Below are 22,352 nucleotides of genomic sequence, written 5' to 3' on the forward strand. Positions count from 1 at the left end.
ACTCACATTATGGAAACTTCTACAAATCGGATGGTTGGGATCATCCTATGGAAATGATTTTTTTGGCTAAATAGGTTGTGCCCAAAAGTCATTTCCATAGGATGATTCTAACCCTCCGATCTAAAGAGCACTCACATTATGGAAACTTATACAGATTGGACGGTTGGGATCATCCTATGGAAATGATATTTTGGGACACAACCTATTTACATTGTGGCCCATCAAATGGACGGTTTGGATCATCCTATGGTGTGGCTTGTGGCTGTACAGTTCATTTTAAAACATACCGGGTGAATTCATCGTAGCAGGGGGTGAATTTATCATCACCCTTCCCAAAAAGTTCTAAGCATATAATTAGAAAAGTGTCAAACAAAGTGACGAGTGCCATTATCAAAATGTAGTAGTGCAGATATCAATCCCCTAAAGATATTTCTAAACACGAGATAGCAACCTTAAATAGAGACGGAGGGAATAAAATTTAGCGTACAAATCAGTCCTCTCTCAACCACCATCATATTGTGCTAATCGAACGGTCAGGATAACCTGGACAGTCAATCTCTGCATCTTGGCCATGTAAAGTGGCCTCCAGTAGTTTAGGGTTTTGCCCGGGGAGGCAATGTCGGATCCTGATCCTGATCTAAGCGTTAAAGGTTACTGGACTGCATATGCCAAATCCTTTCGTTATCGGATCGGGTCTGCCCGGGACGAACTACACAGTCATGAAGAGGGCTTTTGATGAAGGCTGGGGCGTCCTAATCGCCAAAACGGTATTGAATTTTTCTTTCTTTTAAGGTACTGTTTGGATCGGAAGAAAAGCATTTCTCATGGAAATTGTTTTCTTGGGAAAACATTTTCTTTCAACAATTTAGAAGGAAATGATATAATTATTATGGTTAATTTTGAGGGGTATTATCATAGATTGAAGGGCCTTCTAAGTTAGAAATTGAATATGTTGGTTCAAATTATCTTTTTAGGGTGTAAAAATGGTGAGCAATTTTAGAAATATTTTTCCTTTCCAGTTCTTTTTATTTTTTTGATATTCATGTTTTGGGAAGGCTACTGATATTGGCACTACCATGTTTTAATAATTGCACAAACTCAGCTTGTCTTTTCCTTTTCAATTGGGTTTTGAGAGCTTTTTGGAAACTATAATGAACTTTTGACAGCTGTTTAAATAATAAAAGACAAGCCGAGTTTGTGCAATTATTAAAACATGGTAGTGCCAATATCAGTGGCCTTTGGGAATTAAGGATTGGTTTTTAGTTGGAAAAGTGAAAAGTCTTCATGTCAGATTGTTCTTGTTTTTCATCATACTGAACTTTTCAACATCTGTAACATTTGGGTGCCACTAATTGGACGGCTTGGATCACCCCGCCATCTCCATGTGGGCCTATAGATTAGCGGTCCAGATCTTAGTCATGTGCCACGTTTAATGTTTTAGTTTGACGGACAGGAAAATTGGTGCCCTTAGGCAGGGACGGAGCCAGGAATTTGCTCCACGGGGGGCAAAGAATGGTGTTATAGCATGTTGGGTCCCACCATTTTAGACTTCAATTTTTTATAGGTGGGCCCACATCTCCCCCTATCCCTGCATAAGGTGGAGCCCACAATATTAAACCTCATATTTTGATATAATAGGGGCCAATAGGCCAATATTTACACCTCATGTTATGATGGACAGAGCCTACTAATTTACACGCATACATAGCATAGTCACAAAAGGGCTCGTGATTGGATCCATGTCATCAAATGTAACTGATTTTTTCTTTCAAAATGTAACTGATAATGATGTGGATCCAATGAAGGGCCCTTTTGCCGCTCTTCATGCAAGGGCTCCCTTGTATCTATCATTGCTCAAATCGAAATAATTCTCCAAATTTTATATGTTGCCTGCACATGTAGTCCATTATTTTTCAAAAAGTACTATGAGTAATGAGTCCACTTCATAGGATGATCCAAACCATTCATTTGTTGGGCCACAACATAAATGGGCTGCAATGCGTAAATAACCTCCATAAGATGATCCATGCAATCACATTGTAGATCAGAGGGTTAGCATCATCCTATGGAGAAGATTCAAGGAGTGCAGCCTATTACATAATGGCCTAACAAATAAACTATTTGAATCATCCTATGAAGTGGGCCACAGTGCCACACAATAGTTTTTGAAAAACATTGGACTTCACTTGCAGACAACATATAAAATTTCATTAATTACCTATCTCAGTTATGAGTTTTGTGTTGGGGTGTATGGTCCAAAATTTAACAAAAAAGACTGTACAGCCCACTTCATGGAATGATCCAAAACCGTTCATTTGTTGGGCCCAACCATAGATAGGTTGTGCCCCAAACTCATTTCCATAAGATGATCCATACCCTCTGATCTGTAGAGGTTGTCCCTTTTAGATTGGAGGGTAAGGATCATCCTATGAAAATGATTTATGAGGCACAAACTATTTACATTGTGGCCGAACAAATGAATGATTTGGATCATCCCAAGAAATTGGGTACAGTCCTTTTCGAAAACCACATACCGTCACACATAATATAAAATCTCGATTATTTTTGCTTTTGGCCCTCAAATTCCTAAGATATTTTATTGTTAAGAGAGAGAGAGTTAAGAAAAAAAATGCTATAATATAGGTGCTTAAGGAAAAAAATACATATGAAAAACATCACTAATAAAATCCTGGGATTTGCTAAAAAGAAAAAGGCTAAAAAAATCCTAAAACTTGTGGAAATTTTCCCAATTTCCAGGGGGGGGGGGGGGGGCCCTTGGATTCATCTCTGCCCTTAGGGTCCGTTCACTTGTTTTCTTGGGAAAGGAAAAGAAAAGAAAAGAAAAGAATCTGACGTGAAAAGAAAGGAAAAGAAACTGTGCTGGAAAAGGAATCCTGCGGCTGTTCAGTTGCGCAAGAAACCCTGAGAAACTCAGAGAAAAGGTTTCCTGCGCCTGCTCACTTGCCAAGTAAGCTGTGCTAGGAAAGCTAAACAGAAAAGTCACATGGAACAATATTTCATAGTCTGACATAGTTAGAGTCCTACAAAATGAAAAGCATAGCAACAAACACCACAATAAAACCTAACTGGAAGAGGAACTGGTCCTAGCAGAACTTGTTGACGCTCTGGAATCCCCAGGAATGTTAGTCTCTTCTTTCCTATCTCCACTGGGCCCACTAATGATATGTAAAAAGGCATTAAGGCCAGCTTTTGCCTCCTCCCTACTCTTATACGAACGAAAGCATGCTCCACTAAACCCGTTAACTTGAACATGACAGTGTTGCCAACTGTCATATACACCTACCTGCCTTCCCTTAAAAACTACATAGAACTTTAATTTGGCCATTAACCTGTAGAAATGCAATTAAAAATAAGCACATAAATGAATAAGGCCCAACAACAATAGTACGAAAAGTAACACTACTGGATCCATAAAGTCTACATAAACAGAATAAGACCCATAAAGTTTACATGTACACAAACCAAAGTTTCCCAAATACCCATGATCAGAAAAATAAAAAAGAACACCCGAAGTATTAGTTTGAAAAAGAAGCCACAAGTACAATGGATTCGTCACAAGTATCGGTAACCTAGTCACTGCGATCCTGCTGAACGGGCCCACTGCCCAGTTGCATAATCATCCTCAAAGACTACAAGAGATTCATCAAACAAATCATGTCGTTGTGTCAACATTCTCAAATCTCAAGGGTTAGACTGCATGGAAAAATATAGAATAAGAGATGTAGGAATTGTGATTTTATAGGGGAACAAAACATAAACATACTACATTAACATATGTACCGTAATATATGCTGTGTCTAGTTCATTGCATATGGAAATTGGAAATCATCTTAGTCGTTGAATCCCAAACAAACTCACATTGTTCCAACAATGTCTTGACTTGTTTGTAGTTCTTTTTTAAGGTTCTCAACCTCTTCCTGATTTGGGATATGTTTAGGTGCAAATTATGGGCATTGTTGACATGGATGACGGCATTGATAGATGCCACGTCATTGAATCATCCATCCCTCTATTTCCTTATGTTATTTGAATTACCATGTCGGCTAGCAAAGTTCTGTCCATGCCCAGATTCCACATACTGTTCTATTACTACAAGAATATAGAAAATAAAGGATTAAAAAGTAACAATATTAACATAAGTAACAAGTCCACTAAAATAAATCCAACAAACAAGTCCAACAAAATCCAACTAAATAAAGCCCAATAATATGGATAAACAACAAACACATCAACCACCAACATAAACTGTCAAATAAGTCCAACAAAATCCAACAAATTCCAACCACCAACAACATAGATAAGCACCCACCCACCAACAAAATCCAACAAAATCCGACAAAATAAAGCCCTACAAACAAGTCGAACAACATAAAATGCGAAATACATCAACATAAGAAGTCCACCAAAATAAAGATGTAAGTATCTAAGTCATACTACGATCATATGATTCCCAAATAGGACCTCAACAAAAAGGCCCAAACCATATCAAACTATACCAGCTGCGCCACAATATCTCCTATCATCTGCAGTCCTTCATCCTCGTCAAGGGAAAAGAAGACTTTAGCATCCTTGTGACTTTTTTGAAAGTCGGTATAATCCCCTAATCTTCTCTATCTTGATGAAACCAGCCATGCTCATCACAACGGTTTTCAGGTCAGTAAGGCTATGCACCTCATGAGTCGATGTGATAGCCTCAGCAACCATCATAATACCGGACGACAAGTAACTAATATCTGATGAAAGCTGTGCACCACTAGATCGCCTCTTCCTCTTTTCGCTATTACCTGTAGTTGGGACTTTCAGTGGCGATGAGTCACTAGAGCCCATGCTGGTGCATCTGACTGGAGATGAATGACGTGATCTGAAAGCACGAGGAGCGGGGGGCATGTCTGTCCCTAGTGAACTCCCCAGTCGCATAATCTTCCCCGAACACTTCTTTCTTCTCCTCATATAGCTCGTAACGGTTATTTAAAGAAACGAAAATGTTCAGGATTCCTCTAAAAAAAAGAGGCATTGTAAGGATTGTGAACAAATTGTGAGGAAAATAATGAAGGAATTATGAGGAGTTGTAATTACCGCTAGGTAATCATTCTTCACTTGCTCTTCAACGCATTTTTTTCCAGTTGTGAATCCCAGCGAAATCCGCTCAGATTAATGATAGTGTTAAGAATCCTATAGCTGGCTTTTAGCATAGTCATACGATTCTTGACGTGGTCTTTTGTGATCTACTTTTTAAGGATGGTGCTAAGCTCCTGAGCCGCGCCAATGTACGCAACAGCCTCTTCAAAACCGTTAGGGGCCTTCTGGCCCTCGGCAACCTGATGAGTAGGGCTACTATGAGATGCCTATCCATCTCATCGCACCAGAAGTTATTTCTCTTCCTCTTCTCTACTTAAGTTGATTCCATTATATCTGCAACATTGTGAAGCATAGTAGAAAAATATCCAAATAATCAATCATACAACATATCATCAAACAGAGTATCATGAAACAGGGTAGCAAAAGTGAAGTTAAAAATTCTAATACAACCAAACAACATATCATCAACACAGTTGCAGAAGTCTAATCAAAATATTCATAAAATTCTTACAATCCAAAAACATGTCATCCCAACGACAACGACATCGCCGTGCTTGGAAATCATTCCACATATGATTCATAATTCCTGTTCGAAGTAGACTGCCCTCTCTCACATCTTCAGCCCTAGAAATAAAAGGAAGTGATTCTTCATCTTCCTCCTCCGCTGCAGTTAGCCCTAACTCATTGTCAACAATTGAAATGTATGTATCGTTTGGCATCTCCCTCCTTATGTGATTGTGGACGCAGCAATAGGCTAACACTATGTCGACCTATCGTTTGAATGGGTACATGGGTGGCGTATTTATTATGTTGAATCGCTTCTTCAGGACACCGAAAGTTCGCTCGATTACATTCATTGCTGATGAATGCCTTTGATTATACAACTCCTCTGAAGATTGAGGTCTGCGCCCTCTAATGTCGTTCAGGTGGTAACCAATGCCTCGGAAAGGAGTTATAAAATGTCTCAAACATGGGTACCCACCATCAACAAGGTAAAACTTTCATACAAACACACGAAGGGATATATATAAGTTTCATAACCGAGACCAACAACAACGGTACGGAGTAAAAAACAAACTCAGTACTACCTGGTAAACAAGGAATCTTGTTCGGCTTTGATAAAGCAGATGCTAAGACCCTAGAGTCTGATGTCGACCCTTCCCACCCAGCTAACACTAAGTAAACTTCAGGTCAAAGTCACATACAACTAGCACATTTTGAGAGGGCCATCCTTTACAGCAGATAAATCTGGGTTTCAGATCCTCGGATATTGAATGTGTATCTCATCAATTGCACCAATGCAATCCTATAATATGGACATTCAAAATGTCAACCGTCAGTGCTAACATATGAGTCACTTGCTAACAACTTACAAGCCCACTACATAGGTAATATACAGTACCTTAAAGTACGGCATAAAATTCGGATTTTCAGCAATGTGACGTGGTGTGTCCCTTGAAGTTTGAGCACAGCATCCAGAACCTTGTTAAAATACTACGAAAGTCGCTCCTGACCGTCTAATGAATGCCCTAATACTACGGTTCCTTTGGCTGTGGTCAATTAGTTGTAAGAAAATCGCCACTTGTTCCCTGACACAACAGTGTATTGTGTCTTCAAGCAGGGCCGTGTTTCTAAATATGGTCACGAAGCTGCGGAAGCAGCGAACATCCATACGGAGAAAGGCAACACAATGATTCTCTGCCCGCGTAATACATGTAACAAATGTCCTACAAGTTAGGTACCCATTTTCATAAGGGGCTCTTGTCATATTTTCTTCAACGTAAAGTCTAACCCTAACTGTCAATGCAGCTGCCGCAGCCATTAGTAGAGTTGTAGCTCGAATAATTAGCATTCTCCTATTTGCTGGTTCTCGAGGCATGATGGTAGCCCTACAATGAGAAATCCAGTTGGATTCGGGTACTAATAGCAAAATAACAACAAATACAAAAATATTCAATCTGAAACCATTCACCCAATGGAACCCACATCCTCAACAACAATGAAACCCCAATCTTCAACAACAATGAAACCCAAATACAATTGACAAGCAATAACTACTAGTACATCAAGTAATAAATACATGCAATACCCTAACAAACCTATTAAAAACCCAAATACATCAAGCATACCCTAACAAGTACAACAATAAGCAGATGATAAAACCCCCACATTTTCATATGTAATCAGCCATTAAAAACCCCCAAATTACCCATGAAACCTAGAAATTAACCCAATGATGAAAAGAAATTAACCCTACAAAAACCAAAGAAAAATGGTCAAAACCACTAAACAATGTCCAAAAAACACAGAGAGAGACACATAACTTGTCTTTAAAAAAACGGAGAGAAAGTAACGATAAACCACAAGAAAAACTCCAAAACCCCCAAGATCTGAAACCCTATATTGTAACAATAAAATAAGGACATCAAGATAATAAAAAAACAGAAACCCTATTGCAAGAAAAACAAAAAAATCAAGATCGAAAACTGCAGCTATGATAACACAACAATGGCAAAACCCACTAGATCTAAAACCCTACTGTAAGAAAAACAAAAAACAACTACAAAAACCCCAACATGTGAAACCTATTGCAAAAAAAAAAAAAAAATGTTAAACCAACAGATTTGAAAAGCAGATCACAAAAGACCGCGTCAAGAACCGTATGAAGACGATGAAAGCCAACTATAGGATTCTTAACACTATCATCAATCTGAGCGGATTTGGCTGGGATTCACAACTGAAAAAATATGCGTTGAAGAGCAAGTGAAGATTGATTACCTGGCGGTAATTATAACTCCTCATAATTCCTTCATTAATTTCCTTACAATTTGCTCACAATCCTTACAATGGCTCGTTTCTTTTTTTTAGAGGAATCATAAACATCTTCGTTTCTTTAATAACCATTACGAGCTATAGGGGTGGCCAACCAGTTCGGTTCTCGGTTCTCGGTTCCTTTTTTTTCGGTTCTCGGTTCCATGAACTGTAAGAACCGAACCGAACCGTAGTACACAGTAGGACCGAATCGAACATAATCGGTTCGGTCCGGTCCGGTTCTTCGGTTCTAATGGCTAATTATTAATTATTAATTATAATTTATAAAATTTTTTAATTAAAGTTATAATATAAGTTACTTTCTTATTATAAGAATAGTATTAACTATTACTTATTAATATTATAAGTAATTTATATTATTAAGTATATGTATAATAGAAATATAAAAATATTATATATATATATATATATTCAAAGTTCGGTTCTTCGGTTCCAGAACCGAACCGAGAACATTAGACCCGGAACCGAACCGAATAAGTTTGGTTCTTCATCAGTGGAACCGAACCGGACCAAAAATATTTTTTTACAGTTCGGTTTCGGTTCGGTTCTTCGGTTCTGGTTCGGTTCTGACCACCCCTAACGAGCTATATGAGGAGGTGAAAGAAGTGTTCGGGGAAGATTGAGACTGGGGAGTTCGCTAGGGACAAACATGCCCCTTCTCAGGAGACAGAGGATGTGGAGGGTACTTTCTCATCGAGCCAGGCAGTAGGGCTCGATGATATGTTCGATGGTTCGACCTCTGCTTTTTTACTCCTCCCCCCGCTCCCTGTGCTTTCGGATCACGTCATTCATGTCCAGTTAGAGACACCAGCATGGGCTTTAGTGACTCATCGCCACTGAAAGTCCCAGCAAAGGTAGTTGCGGAAAGAGGAAGAGGCGAACTAGTGGTGCACAACTTTCATCATATATGAGTTACTTGTTGTCCAATATTAGGATGGTTGCTGAGGCCATCACGTCGCCTGGTGAGGTGCATAGCCTTACTGACCTGAAAGTCGTTGCGATGAGCATGGCTGGTTTCACCAAGATGGAGCAGATTAGGGCCTATACCTACCTTCACAAAAGTCACAAGGATGCTGAAGTCTTCCTTTCCCTCGACGAGGATGAACGACTGCAGATGATGGGAGATATTGTGGCGCAGTTGATGTAGTTTGATATGGTTTGGGGCTTTTTGTTGAGGTCATATTTGGGAATCATATGATCGTAGTATGACTTAGACACTTTTCTGCATCTTTATTTTGGTGGACTTCTTATGTTGATGTATTTCGCAGTTTATGTTGTTGGACTTGTTTGTTGGGCTTTATTTTGTCGGACTTTGTTGGATTTTGTTGGTGGTTTGGTGCTTATCTATGTTGTTGGTGGTTGGAGTTTGTTGGATTTTGTTGAACTTTTTTGACAGTTTATGTTGGTGGTTGACGTGTTTGTTGTTTATCCTATGTTATTGGGCTTTATTTAGTTGGATTTTGTTGGACTTGTTTATTGGAGTTATTTTGGTGGACTTGTTAATGATGTTAATGTTGTTACTTTTTAATCCTTTATTTTCTATATTCTTGTAGTATTAGAACAGTATGTGGAATCTAGACATGGACAGGACTTTGCTAGCCGGCATGGTGATTCAAATTACAGAAGGAAATAGAGATATGGATGGATTTAATGACGCGGCATTTATCAATGCTGTCATCCATGTCAACAATGCCCATAATTTGCATCTAAACATATCCTAAATCAAGAAGAGGTTGAGAACCTTAAAAAAGAACTATAGACAAGTCAAGACATTGTTGGAACCCGGTGGGTTTGTTTGGGATTCAACGACTAAGATGATTTCCATATGCAATGAACTGGTCACAGCACATGTTACGGTACATATGCTAATGTAGTATGTTTATGTTTTGTTCTCCTATAAAATCAAGATTCCTACATCTCTTATTCTGTTTTGTTCTCCTATAAAATCACGATTCATACATCTCTTATTATATATTTTTCCATGCAGTCTAACCCTGAAGATTTGAGAATGTTGACACACTGATATGATTTGTTTGGCGAATTCCTTGTAGTCTTTGGGGATGATTATACAACTGGGCAGTTGGCACGTCAGTAGGATTGCAGCGACTAGGTTATTGATACTTGTGACAAATCCATTGTACTTGTGGCTTCTTTTTCGTACTAATACTTCGGGTGTTCTTTTTTATTTTTTTATCATGGGTATTTGGGAAACTTTGGTTTGTGTACATATAAACTTTATGGGTCTTATTATGTTTATGTAGACTTTATGGATCCAGTAGTGTTGCTTTCCGTACTATTGTTGTTGGGCCTTATTAAGTTATGTGGTTATTTTTATTGCATTTCTGCATATTAATGGCCAAATTAAAGTTCTATGTTATTTTTTAGGGAAGGTAGGTAGGCTTATATGACAGTTGGCAACACTGTCATGTTCTAGTTAACCGGTTTAGTGGAGCATGCTTTCGTTCGTATATGAATAGGGAGGAGGCAAAAGCTAACTTTAATGCGTTTTTACATGGCATTAATGGGCCCAGTGGAGATAGGAAAGAAGAGACCAACATTTCTGGGGATACCTAATCGTCAACAAGTTTTGTTGGGACCAGTTCCTCTTCCAGTTAGGTTTTATTGTGGTGTTTGTTACTATGCTTTTCATTTTGTAGGCTTCAAACTATGTCAGACTATGAAATATTGTTCCATGTGACTTTTCTGTTTAGCTTTCCCAGCAGAGTTCCTTGCGCAACTGAACAGCCGCAGGATTCCTTTTTCAGCACTGTTTAGTTTCTTTTCTTTTCCTTTTTTGCCACGTCAGATTCTTTTCCTTTCCTTTCTTTCCTTTCTCGAGAAAACAAGTGAACGGACCTGTGGACCCCGATCTGAGAGGACGGGTGCTGAGGGAAGCGAGATCCCCCTGCAATCCTCTGAGATCTCCACAATGTGAAGGAGAGCTCTGCCAAGGAACTCTCGAAACGGTGCCACCCTCACAACATAGCATGAGTGGCGATACAAAATGAATGAGATACCTCTCGATTCGGAGCCAGGGCTCGAAACCAAGACGCACCTGAAATAACTCAGAGTCGCCATCCATGGAACAAAAAACAAAAGCTCTGCTTGTAACGGATAACCAGAGATACAAAATGTCCGTGCCTGGTGACGAATGGAGAAGCTCCGAAGAGCACCCCAATTCGCCCGAGTGCGAACACTTGGTCTCTTATGCCATTTATTTATTAACTTCGAAGAGTTTTGGGCGAAAATCATGTGAAATGGGAAGACGCATCTCCGAGAAAAATGTCTATCTAATCATGCATGTCTCGGGGATGGAATAATAAGCGCACACAAAATAATGAAAAGAAATGTCACCTAAGAATAGCTGGGTTATGAGTGACATACCTAACAGGTGTCTAAATTCTAGTGGACGAACACATGCATGCTACAGCTAAAGGTATAAGGTCTGCACAAGATGAGAAATCTAAAACTAGCAGTTAATCATGAAAAGAATCAAGATACAATAAACAAAATAAAGAGTAAACAGAAATACAGGCAGATAAAAGAATAAGCATGTGAGTAAGCCAAGAAATGAACACACACTATCATGATCCTATGCAAAAATCATCATCAAAATACAAACACAAGCCCTAAGTGCTAATAACAGACCCTAAGACCCTAATGCTTAAGCCCAAGTCTTTAGATGATCTGAGATTCATCCAAAGAAGCCTACGTATCCCTGCCTCCACGAGAATCAAGACAACGTAGTTCTTCGCACCTATTCTAAGCTATGATGCCTAAGACATCTAGACCTCTATCCTAGACCCGACCTAAACGACCAGACTAGTTATTAAAGCTTCTTATGAGATTATTTAAATTCCAGTGGATTGTGGATTTTAGGACACCCTATATGCCCTAATTAAATACAGGTTAGCCCTAAGCTAATGCAGGTGATTCATACAACCTATGTATAACTAGGTTGTGTGTCCTAAGGAAAACAATGAGATCACTAACGTATCCAAGACCTAGTCATCAGTCGGCGATGTGAATCGTCAACCGGATCGCCAATTGACCGGACGGAAGCGCTCCTAGCTAGGACAAACTCCTAACTCTAACACAAACTCAACAAGCACACAACAAATCAAGGACAAACACCTAACTCTAGAACTAACTCCTAACTCTAGAGGAAGAGCTTTTTGAAAACAAGATTTTAAAATTGCTTATTCAAAAAAAGATTTAAAATGCTATTTACAAAAAGTTTGGCTGGACTTGGGATGAGGATCCCAAGCAGCATTACGTATCTCGTGGAAGAGGATCAAGCCAACGTAGTTCGAAACAAGATTCTCCTAACTATTCTCCTAATGACACATCTTTTCAGATGCTTTGAAGCTTTCTGATGCTTTCGATGTTCTATTGCTTCTTTGAAGTGTTTTTTATATTTTTGGTGTTTTAAAAGTGTGTTAACACCCTTTCAGCTAAAGGGGATCCGCTAGAAGAGCCTCCTTACCCACCATATTGCGGTAGAGTAATTCAGAGGGAAACGGGATCCCTAAAGCCTAAGGGGAAAGAAATCAAAATAGGGGGGGGGGACTAAAATCCCAAAGAAAAGAATAATCTCAAAGAGACGAAAACAAAACTAACGAGCCCTCATCAATCTCTAAATGAGACGATGTCTAATCTGCGAGGTAAACTCCTAAACAAACGAGAGATGAAAAGCTTCTAACCCTAAGGGTAAACTTCTAAACAAAATGGACAGACCAAAACCCCATAAGAAGAACTACTAAACAATCAGTCACTATGGAAGGGTCCTAACTAGTTAAACACTCTAAGAGGAGGAAATCCCTTAACCTGCGAAAACTCTAAGGCAGGAAGGGAAGAGATTGGCTCAAGAAACGTTCCATCACCGCCTAACCCGACAAAGTGTTCTCAAGATTGATGGAACTCCGAAACTTGAAAAGAACCCCGAGGAACGCACAAAAAATAATCCCGAAAAGAAAGGAAAACCCCTCAAACCCTGCGAAGACCCTAAGATAGGAAAAATGACAGGGGGTTGGCTCGAGAAACATTCCGTCATCGCCCCAACCCGACGAAACACACTCGAAAATCGATAGAATCCTTAGATCGATAGAAATTAGTGGAAGGCATGAAGAGTCATCCAGAAAAGCAAGATCATAAAGGGAAGAGACTCTGAACCCAATGAAGATCCAGGAAATAGGACGAAACCATAGAAAATAGGAAATGGACCCTAAGCATCGACCTTGAACTCGAAGAGGTGCGAATGAGAAAATGGGCACTACTTATATTCTTTTAGCTGAAGATGACAAAGATGAGCAATCATAGGACGTTCAACTCTAGAACAAGGACATCCACCAGTTAACTAAGCAAGAAAGAACAGATCCCGAAAATAACAAGTGATCTTATGAGAATCTCCTATTTCAAGAGTCAATACAACTTTTATGATGGGTTAAAAGTAAGGGCAATGTAAATTTATGTATCTATTCAGAGGCTGAGAAACACAAAATGGATGTAAAATAAAAATTCAACAAAAAATGGGAGTATGGTAACAATACCACCCATGTTCTAAGATACACACTATTCCAACTTGTCTATGAAAAATCAAATGGCTGCCAAGGCATTATTTTAGTTCTCAAGAGGTCTTGCAAGCTGGTTAGAAAGAAAAGACAAGCTGGGGCCACACAATTGCCCAAATATTGCTGGGCTGATATCGTTCTCAATTGAATTAATGAGCAAGGAAGCCCCCCTTGAAATCAGTCATGCCACATCTTGAGAGTTGCTGCGCTCCTCGGCCTCAATCGCTTTTTTTTTTTTTAAATGCAATAATGACCAGGTGGTTTAAAATAATCCCAAAGACTCTTCACCAGTCTCCTCAACGGCAATGGACCCATTTCGATATAAGCTAAAGAGAATGACCATTGGAGATTTTCATGAACCGACAAGGAAAATGCAAAATGATTTTGTAGACCAATCAAGATTAGGCATTGTGGGCATCGAAACATGAGATAAACACTAATATGTACACTATAACAGACCTTGGAATTTTAATTGCTTGTCTGATCTTAGAGCATTAACTTGATTGAACTGCTCCTGTACATTCCCGGCAATTCACGTATTCTTAAGCACAAACACTACGAGATCCATCTCTATGATCATGAATGGAATCAACAGGAAACACCTATTAGACTAGGCACTATTAATGAGACAAACCCCAATAATAACCTTGATCCAAAGCCTGTGACCTATGTGATTTATTAGTGCTACTTAGGAATTCCAGTAGACTTCAAACACTAGTAAAATGATGAAAAATGACATGAGTTCATCTCATTACTATGCACGACAGTGGTGATATCAATGACTCATGGAACATGACATGAATGGTGTGCTGGGTGCTAATAAGGATCCACCAATTATGACAAATTAAAACAATGAGAGGGCAACCAGATTAATGGAATACAGAGCTACCATCGCCTAATTGGCAAACTCATTGAGAGAACCTGTCAAATTCATGAACTTGCCGAGACATGAGCAAACCCCAAGATTACATCACGGACATGAAGGGAAATAACAGGTATCATCCAAGGCAATTAGCTAATGGTTTCAATTTATATCAAAACTGGGTATTAAGGAAAATACAGATTTTATAACCGGATGAGCTTGATTAGAGTAAGCTCTTTTAATACAATATTTAGGCAGATGCAGAATGACCATTGATTTCTAAATTAAATGTACTAAATAGCCAAGATAATTTTGTAAGCAAGCAACACCATTAAATGTACTAAAGGGTTCGGTCAAAATGTGGTGTCTACAGATGCCCCTCTTTGTCAGAGTGTGCTTGTCACACGAATGGCAAAGCTGATAGGACAACGCATTCTGGCCAACCTGGCTTTAAAAGATTAAATTTTGGATTTTTTATTTCGAAAAAGGTTTACACAAAAGTAAATTGGTGAAACAGCCTCTCATCGGACTCTAACTCTGCAAATATATTCGTGAGATAGTCTCTCAGCGACTCTTAACTCGGTGCTTGTATCGAAGATTGAAGATTTTGATCGACAAATTAAACCAAGAATCACTCGGCTAACTACCGGGAGCTAAAACAAGTGAAGAATATTTGAGAAGACTCAAATCATCAATACAGGACTACAAGACAGGTAGAGAATGTTTGAGAAGACTCAAACTATCAATACCGGAATGCAAAACGGGTAAAGAATATTTGAGAAGACTCAAATTTTTAGTACTGGAATACAAAACGGGTAAAGGATATTTGAGAAGACTCAAATTTTTAATACCGGACTACAAGACGGGTAGAGAATGTTTGAGAAGACTCAAACTATCAGTACCGGACTACAAGACGGGTAGAGAATGTTTAAGAAGACTCAAACTATCAGTACCAAACTACAAGACGGGTAGAGAATCTTTGAGAAGACTCAAACTATCAATACAGGACCACAAGACAGGTAGAGAATGTTTGAGAAGACTCAAACTATTAGTACCGGACTACAAGAAGGTAGAGAATGTTTGAGAAGACTCAAACTATCAGTACCGGACTACAAGACTGGTAGAGAATGTTTGAGAAGACTCAAACTATCAATACCGGACCACAAGACGGGTAGAGAATGTTTAAGAAGACTCAAACTATCAGTACCGGACTAAAAGATGGGTAGAGAATGTTTTAGAAGACTTAAACTATCAATACCGAAGCACAAGACGGGTAGAGAATGTTTGAGAAGACTCAAACTATCAGTACCGGACAACAAGACGGGTAGATAATGTTTGAGAAGACTCAAGCTATCAATACCGGACCACAAGAAGGGTAGAGAATGTTTGAGAAGACTCAAACTATCAGTACCGGACCACAAGACGGGTAGAGAATGTTTGAGAAGACTCAAACTATCAGTACCGGACCACAAGACGGGTAGAGAATGTTTGAGAAGACTCAAACTATTAGTACCGGACGACAAGATGGGTAGAGAATGTTTGAGAAGACCTAAACTATCAGTACCGGACCACAATATGAGTAGAGAATGTTTGAGAAGACTCAAACTATCAGTACCGGACTACAAGACGGGTAGAGAATGTTTGAGAAGACTCAAACTATCAATACCGGACTACAAGACGGGTAGAAAATGTTTGAGAAATCTCAAACTATCACTACCGAACCACAAGACAGGTAGAGAATGTTTGAGAAGACTCAAACTATCAGTACCGGACTACAAGACGGGTAGAGAATGTTTGAGAAGACTCAAACTATCAGTACCGGACTACAAGACGGGTAGAGAATGTTTGAGAAGACTTAAACCTTCGATACCGGATTACGAAACTATCAAGACGGGTACAGAATCTTTAAGAAGACTCAAATTTTCAAAACCGAATTGGATGATGATATATCGAGATTTTATTCTGAAGTTTGTAGCCAGATCGCTCCTAACGTAACCTCCTAGAGGCCAGAAAGGAGGAAAATGAGAAAATGGTTAAAACATAGCATAGCTAGAAGTGATTAGGAAAACATGACGTTTACCAAAGGAATAACTCGAAGAAATTTGATGAAATCTTGTGGGCTTTGGCCCCTTTAAACAAGTAAACCAAAAAATCTGCTTATATTTTGAAAACTGCCAAACTGAATTCCAAATTCCAATGAGGATTGGGTTTTTCCGAAAAACTAATCAAGGAATTTAGCTCAAAAGCGTGAGCGTTCAAGCTTCTCCTATCTTTATTTAATAAGAATAGCCATCTCAATCCTAAATTTTGTTCGACGTCTTTTATGACTTGGGAAACCAAGTCATAAAAGTTGCCCCTAGTATGATTTTACTTCCATGACAAGATTCATACGAGAGCAAAGCGCAAGGGTTCAACTAAAGGTTTTCATTTCAAAGAAATGTTTGAGGTTACAAAACTTTCACAAATACAAGAAAATGGGTTCTGCTCAAAGCATTTATCCTTCTGCACTTTGTGATAACATTCTGAATAAACTTAAAAAGCTGTCCTTTCTGAACTCTGCTCTGTTCGGCTCTGCCATCAGGAGATGCAACTTCTAACTTTTAAAACTTATCACCCCAGCTTCAGGAGGAATACAGGCTAAACTTGACTTTAAAGACTTGACTTTGACTTGACAATGAAAAGATTTTGACACACAATAGACGGGGCTTTGACAAATGACAAGCAAAAGCTTTGACAAACACATAACTTAGACTCCAAAAGAGACTGAATCTGCTTATTAATTTGATAAATGTTTAAAGTGGTAACAGTCTACCGCTCTTAGAATCTTTTGAATACCGTATCTAAAAGCGTCTCATTCCTCTTTTCGGTATTTCTGTCATGGTTATTATCTCCTTTAGACTATTTAGTTTTAACCACTTTAGCTTGAAGAAGTATCAAAAGAAATTATGCGTGCGCTTACTCAGACTTTGAAGTAATGCCGAAAATGGAAGTCCAATCGGCTTCCAGAGGTTCCGTCTTTTTAAAGTCGTTGCCATGACCAAATTGCCTTTTCAGGTTTTTGATTCGGCGAACCGCATGCCTTATATTTTGCTTGGATTATCTGCCCTTGCAGATTTTCCATCCAGTAGGCTCAGCACCCTGATTTTTGCCTAAGCCGCCCTTTCGAATTTTCAACTTAGCGGGTGAATGACCTTAAATTTTGCCTAGACCGCCCTTGCGGGTTTTCAGTCTAGCGGGTCTAAGACTCCATTTTTTTTTTACAAACCTGGGCCTAAATACACTAGAAGGACTTTTAGGTAGGCTTGGGTTCAAACAGGTTAACATTTGGTAAGTTTTGAGCAATTAGACCGAATCTGGTCCCTCCAGATTGCCTACGTATCCCCAAAGAAATTGGAATCAGGTCCCGCATAGTTAGAGTTTAATGTCTTTTATGACGAAAGTCATAAAAGATACCCCTGGTTTTAGTTTGATAAAGAGGTTTTGCTTTTGGCTCAAAGGAGTTTAGCAAAAAGGGTTTTCATTTTTGAAATTTAGGCTATTGCTTAAAAAGCTCAAATCGTCCAAAGATGGCCTTCTAGTGTTTTAGGCGTAGTATTTCTTTAACTGATCCAGATTTATACGTTCTGTTAATTTTTCTCCATTTTCATCGAGGAGTCTTACGGCTTTTCCCGGCAGGACTTTATCGACAATATAAGGACCAGACCAATTTGGTCCAAACTTCCCTCTTGGATCAAATACCGGTGCCCTATAGGACTTCAAGACAAGATCTCCTGGTTTCAAATCTCGGACACAAACCTTCTTATTGAATGCCCTTTCAATCCGCCTTTGATACCCCTGAATATGATATAGAGCTCGCAGCCTCTTCTCATCTATCATCTGCAATTCCTGATGTCTGGCCTTCGCCCATTCAGATTCTAGCAAGGTCGCCTCCATCATCACTCTCAGGGATGGGATTCTGAGCTCAACAGGCAAAACTGCTTCCATTCCGTACACTAAAGAATACAGAGTGACACCTGGAAAGGATCTGATCGACGTCCTCTAAGCCCATAAAGCATAAGGAAGCTTGTTCGACCAATCTTTATAGGTTTCTGTCATCTTGCTGATGATTACCTTGATGTTCTTATTTGCTGCTTCAACGGCTCCATTCGCCTGTGGCCTATAAGGAGATGACTTGTGATGCTTTATTTTAAACTCTTCACACAAGTGTGCTACTTCCTTCTTGAAGTGGGAACCATTATCTAAGATTAACTCATGAGGTACTCCGTATCTGCAAATAATGTTTGTACAGATAAACTTTGCGACAGAGGTAGAAGTCAAAGAAGTATAGGAAGCAGCTTCAATCCACTTCGTAAAGTAGTCGATGGTAACCAAAATATACTCATGTCCGCTGGATGACTTCGGAAATACTTTCCCAATGATATCAATTCCCCATACTGAAAACGGCCACGGCGAAGTGAGAGAATGCAACTCTGAAGGAGGAACATGAATAAGATTCGCATAGACTTGACACTTATGGCATTTCTTTACAAAGGCGAAACAATCTGCCTCCATGGTTGGCCAATAGAACCCAAGTCTAAGGATTTTTCTAGATAACATCTTCCCGTTCATATGAGGTCCACAAACACCTTCGTGAGTTTGTTCAATAAGCTTAGCTGCTTTGTCTTCATCAACACACAAAAGTTGGATCCCATCAAAAGATCTGCGATATAACCGTCCACCACAAATAACAAAATTGGTAGCTAATCTCTGAAGGGTTCTGCGCTCTTTCCCAGAAGCCTCAGGTGGATGCCCTTCACCAGATATGAGATTCCTGATGTCTGTTTACCAGGGCTTTCCATCTGGACATCTGGGTGCTATTTCGATAACATTCACATGCGCTGGCTCCCATTGCAATCGCACTGTAAGCGGCTGGACCTCCATTGTTGCTGAAATGTCTAACATCGAAGCCAGTGTAGCCAAAGCATCAGCAAAATGATTCTTTGTTCTGTACAAGTGAGTAAATGTAATACTCCTGAACTTCTTAACCAAAGATTCCAGATACGTATTACAAGGGATCAATCTATCTTCTCGAGTCTTCCATTTCTCATTAATCTGGTAGATGATCAGGATGGAATCCCCAAACACATCGATGTCCCGAATCTGCAAAGCTAAGGTTGCCTCAAGTCCGGCAATACAAGCTTCATACTCCACCATGTTGTTGGTGCACTCAAACTGCAACTTGATAGATATAGGAATATACTCCTTCTGAGGGGATACGAGCACTGCTCCTACTCCCTGACCCTGGTTATTGACTACACCATCAAAATACATTGCCCATCTCGTATTTGGAGTATCTTCTTCAACATCCATAATCTCTTCATCAGGGAATTCAGCCTTCAGGAATGCATTCTCTTCCACAGGGGAATCAACTAACTGTTCTGCGATGACCCGCCCTTTAACAGACTTCTGAGTGACATAAGTAATGTCGAACTCAGATAACAATAACAACCACCTTGCGGTTCTTCTAGTAAGAGCAGGTTTCTCAAACAAGTACTTCAACAGATCCATCCGTGAAAGCAGAAATACCTCATTCGATAATAAATAATGTCTGAGCCTCTGAGTTGCCCAAACCAATGCTAGACATGTCTTCTCCAAGATTGTATATTTCACTTCATATTCTAGCATCTTTTTGCTGATGTAGTATATAGGCTTTTCTTTCTAGACATTGAATCTTGCTGAGCGAGCATACAACTCATCGTTGTATCCGTGATGGACAAATACAACAATAACGGCTGACCCAGGATGACAGGGGATAAAACAGGAGGTAAGGACAAACACTGCTTGATCTTTTCAAAAGCTACCTAGCATTCTTCAGTCCATTTCTTCGATGAATTCTTCTTCAGAAGCTTGAAAATAGGCTCGCATGTCATCGTCAGATGAGCTCAGATACTGAACTTTTTCGAGAAAACCTCGGATCTGTTTCTCGGTCTTCGGCGGTTCCATCTCTTGAATCGCTTTGATTTTCTGAGGATCTACTTCAATTCCCCTTTCGCTCACCATGAATCCAAGTAGCTTTCCTGAAGTAACCCCAAATACACACTTGCTAGGGTTCAAACGAAGCTGATACTTTCTGATTCTTTCAAAGAATTTTCTTAAAGCGACAGTGTGCTCCACTCGAGTCTTTCCCTTAACGATCATATCATCTACATAGACTTCGATTTCTTTGTGGATCATATCATGAAGAAGAGTAGTCGCAGCTCTCTGATAAGTAGCACCTGCATTCTTCAACCCAAAAGGCATTACTCTGTAACAGTAAGTTCCCCATTGAGTAGTAAACGCTGTCTTGATTATATATTTAGGCGTCATCTTAATCTGATTGTATCCTGAAAACCCATCCATAAAAGATAACAGAGCATGACCAGCTGTATTGTCAACCAGAAGATCAATGTTCGGAAGCGGAAAGTCGTCCTTCGGACTTGCCTTGTTGAGGTCCCTGAAGTCCACACACATCCTGACCTTTCCGTACTTTTTGGGCACCGGCACTATATTCGCTAGCCATTCTGGATATTCCACAACTTGAATGAATTTACTTCCAATAGCTTTTTAACTTCATCATGAACTTTTAACTCTCATTCTGTTTTAAGTTTTCAGAGTTTTTGCTTCTTTGGTTTTGCGCCAGAGATTAGAGGTAATCGATGCTAGACAATGTCTTCGCTCAATCCCGGCATGTCATCATAAGACCAAGAAAAAACCTCTTTGAACTCCTTAAGTAAAGTGATTAATTCCTCACGCTCCTCGGGAGATAAAGTCTTGTCAATTCGTATTTCCCGAATTAAGGTTTCGTCACCTATATTTACGGTTTCAATTTCCTCTTCAAGCGGTCTTGCTCGGCGACTCTTCTCTTGTTGAATCATATGTTTGATTTCAAGGGGAGTTTCATCGGCATCCTCATCAGAGGGGGAATCTTGATTATCATTATTAATATTATCAGTTTTAAGAGCAGACTCAGTACTTGAAATGGAAACAGGAGAAACAGAAACAGGAATGAATATAAAAGAGTCTTTCATTTCATTCATAGAATTGGTTACATCAAGAATGGAATAGCCCACAGCAGGCATTGTTTTGGACTCTAACGATGTATTTAGAGACTCAACAGACAAATCAACAGTGAACTCAGCCAACTCTGGCATATGTGCAGTTGAAGAATTAAACTCATCATGTAAAGTACTCTCAGACTCGACTTTATTGGAAAGAGACTCGTCACCGACTCCGGAACGAGATATGACTTCTACGGTACCTGCATCAAAAGAATCGTTAGAATAAACAAACTTAATATCAGACTCGGAAGTAGATGTATACTAAGAGACCACTGACTTTTTTGAGGAAACATGACTATACTGAAAGACTACTTGAGGTAAAACCTGAGAGGTCCAGTTGGTTAGGGGCCCTGGGCAGGGGTGATTAAGTCTGCGGGATTCAGAATGAATGCATCCCTGCCAATCACTGCTACCACTGATGCTTCGGTCTCACTGCTAACCATTGCTGCCACTGGATATTCAATCTGAAACATGCCATTCAGACAGCCCGGCTCTAAAACATCGGCCCAATCAGTTTCCGATGCTACCTCAGTAATCCGCGCACTCATTGGCTCTTCTGATAACTCCAGGTCAAAGAAAATTTTGAAACCCGGAAACCTCTGCCCTGTCACATCATCGGTCCATGGTTCAGCAAACCCGCAAAATGAAAAATCTGCCCCTCTTTTCTGAAAACGCCGTTTCTGATCAGATTGATTGGTCCCATAGGCAATTCTAGTCCTCGGCGGCGGCACTCGGCCCATTTCAGCATGTATCTCTTCATTTCCCTGACCTCCTGCTCGGTCGGCTCATATCCTAGACCAAAGAGACCATTGAAAGTTCTAAACTCAGGCCACTCAGTAGGGCCTTGGTGATACCTGCCCACCCTGCTTCTGGAATGTAGCCTTGTTTACGGATCATACTGACTACATTCGA

The sequence above is a fragment of the Tasmannia lanceolata genome, unplaced genomic scaffold, assembly GCF_043159265.1.
Source record: "Tasmannia lanceolata isolate RefF3 unplaced genomic scaffold, GAP_Taslan_0.1 ptg000044l, whole genome shotgun sequence".
NCBI classification, from domain to species: Eukaryota; Viridiplantae; Streptophyta; class Magnoliopsida; order Canellales; family Winteraceae; genus Tasmannia; species Tasmannia lanceolata.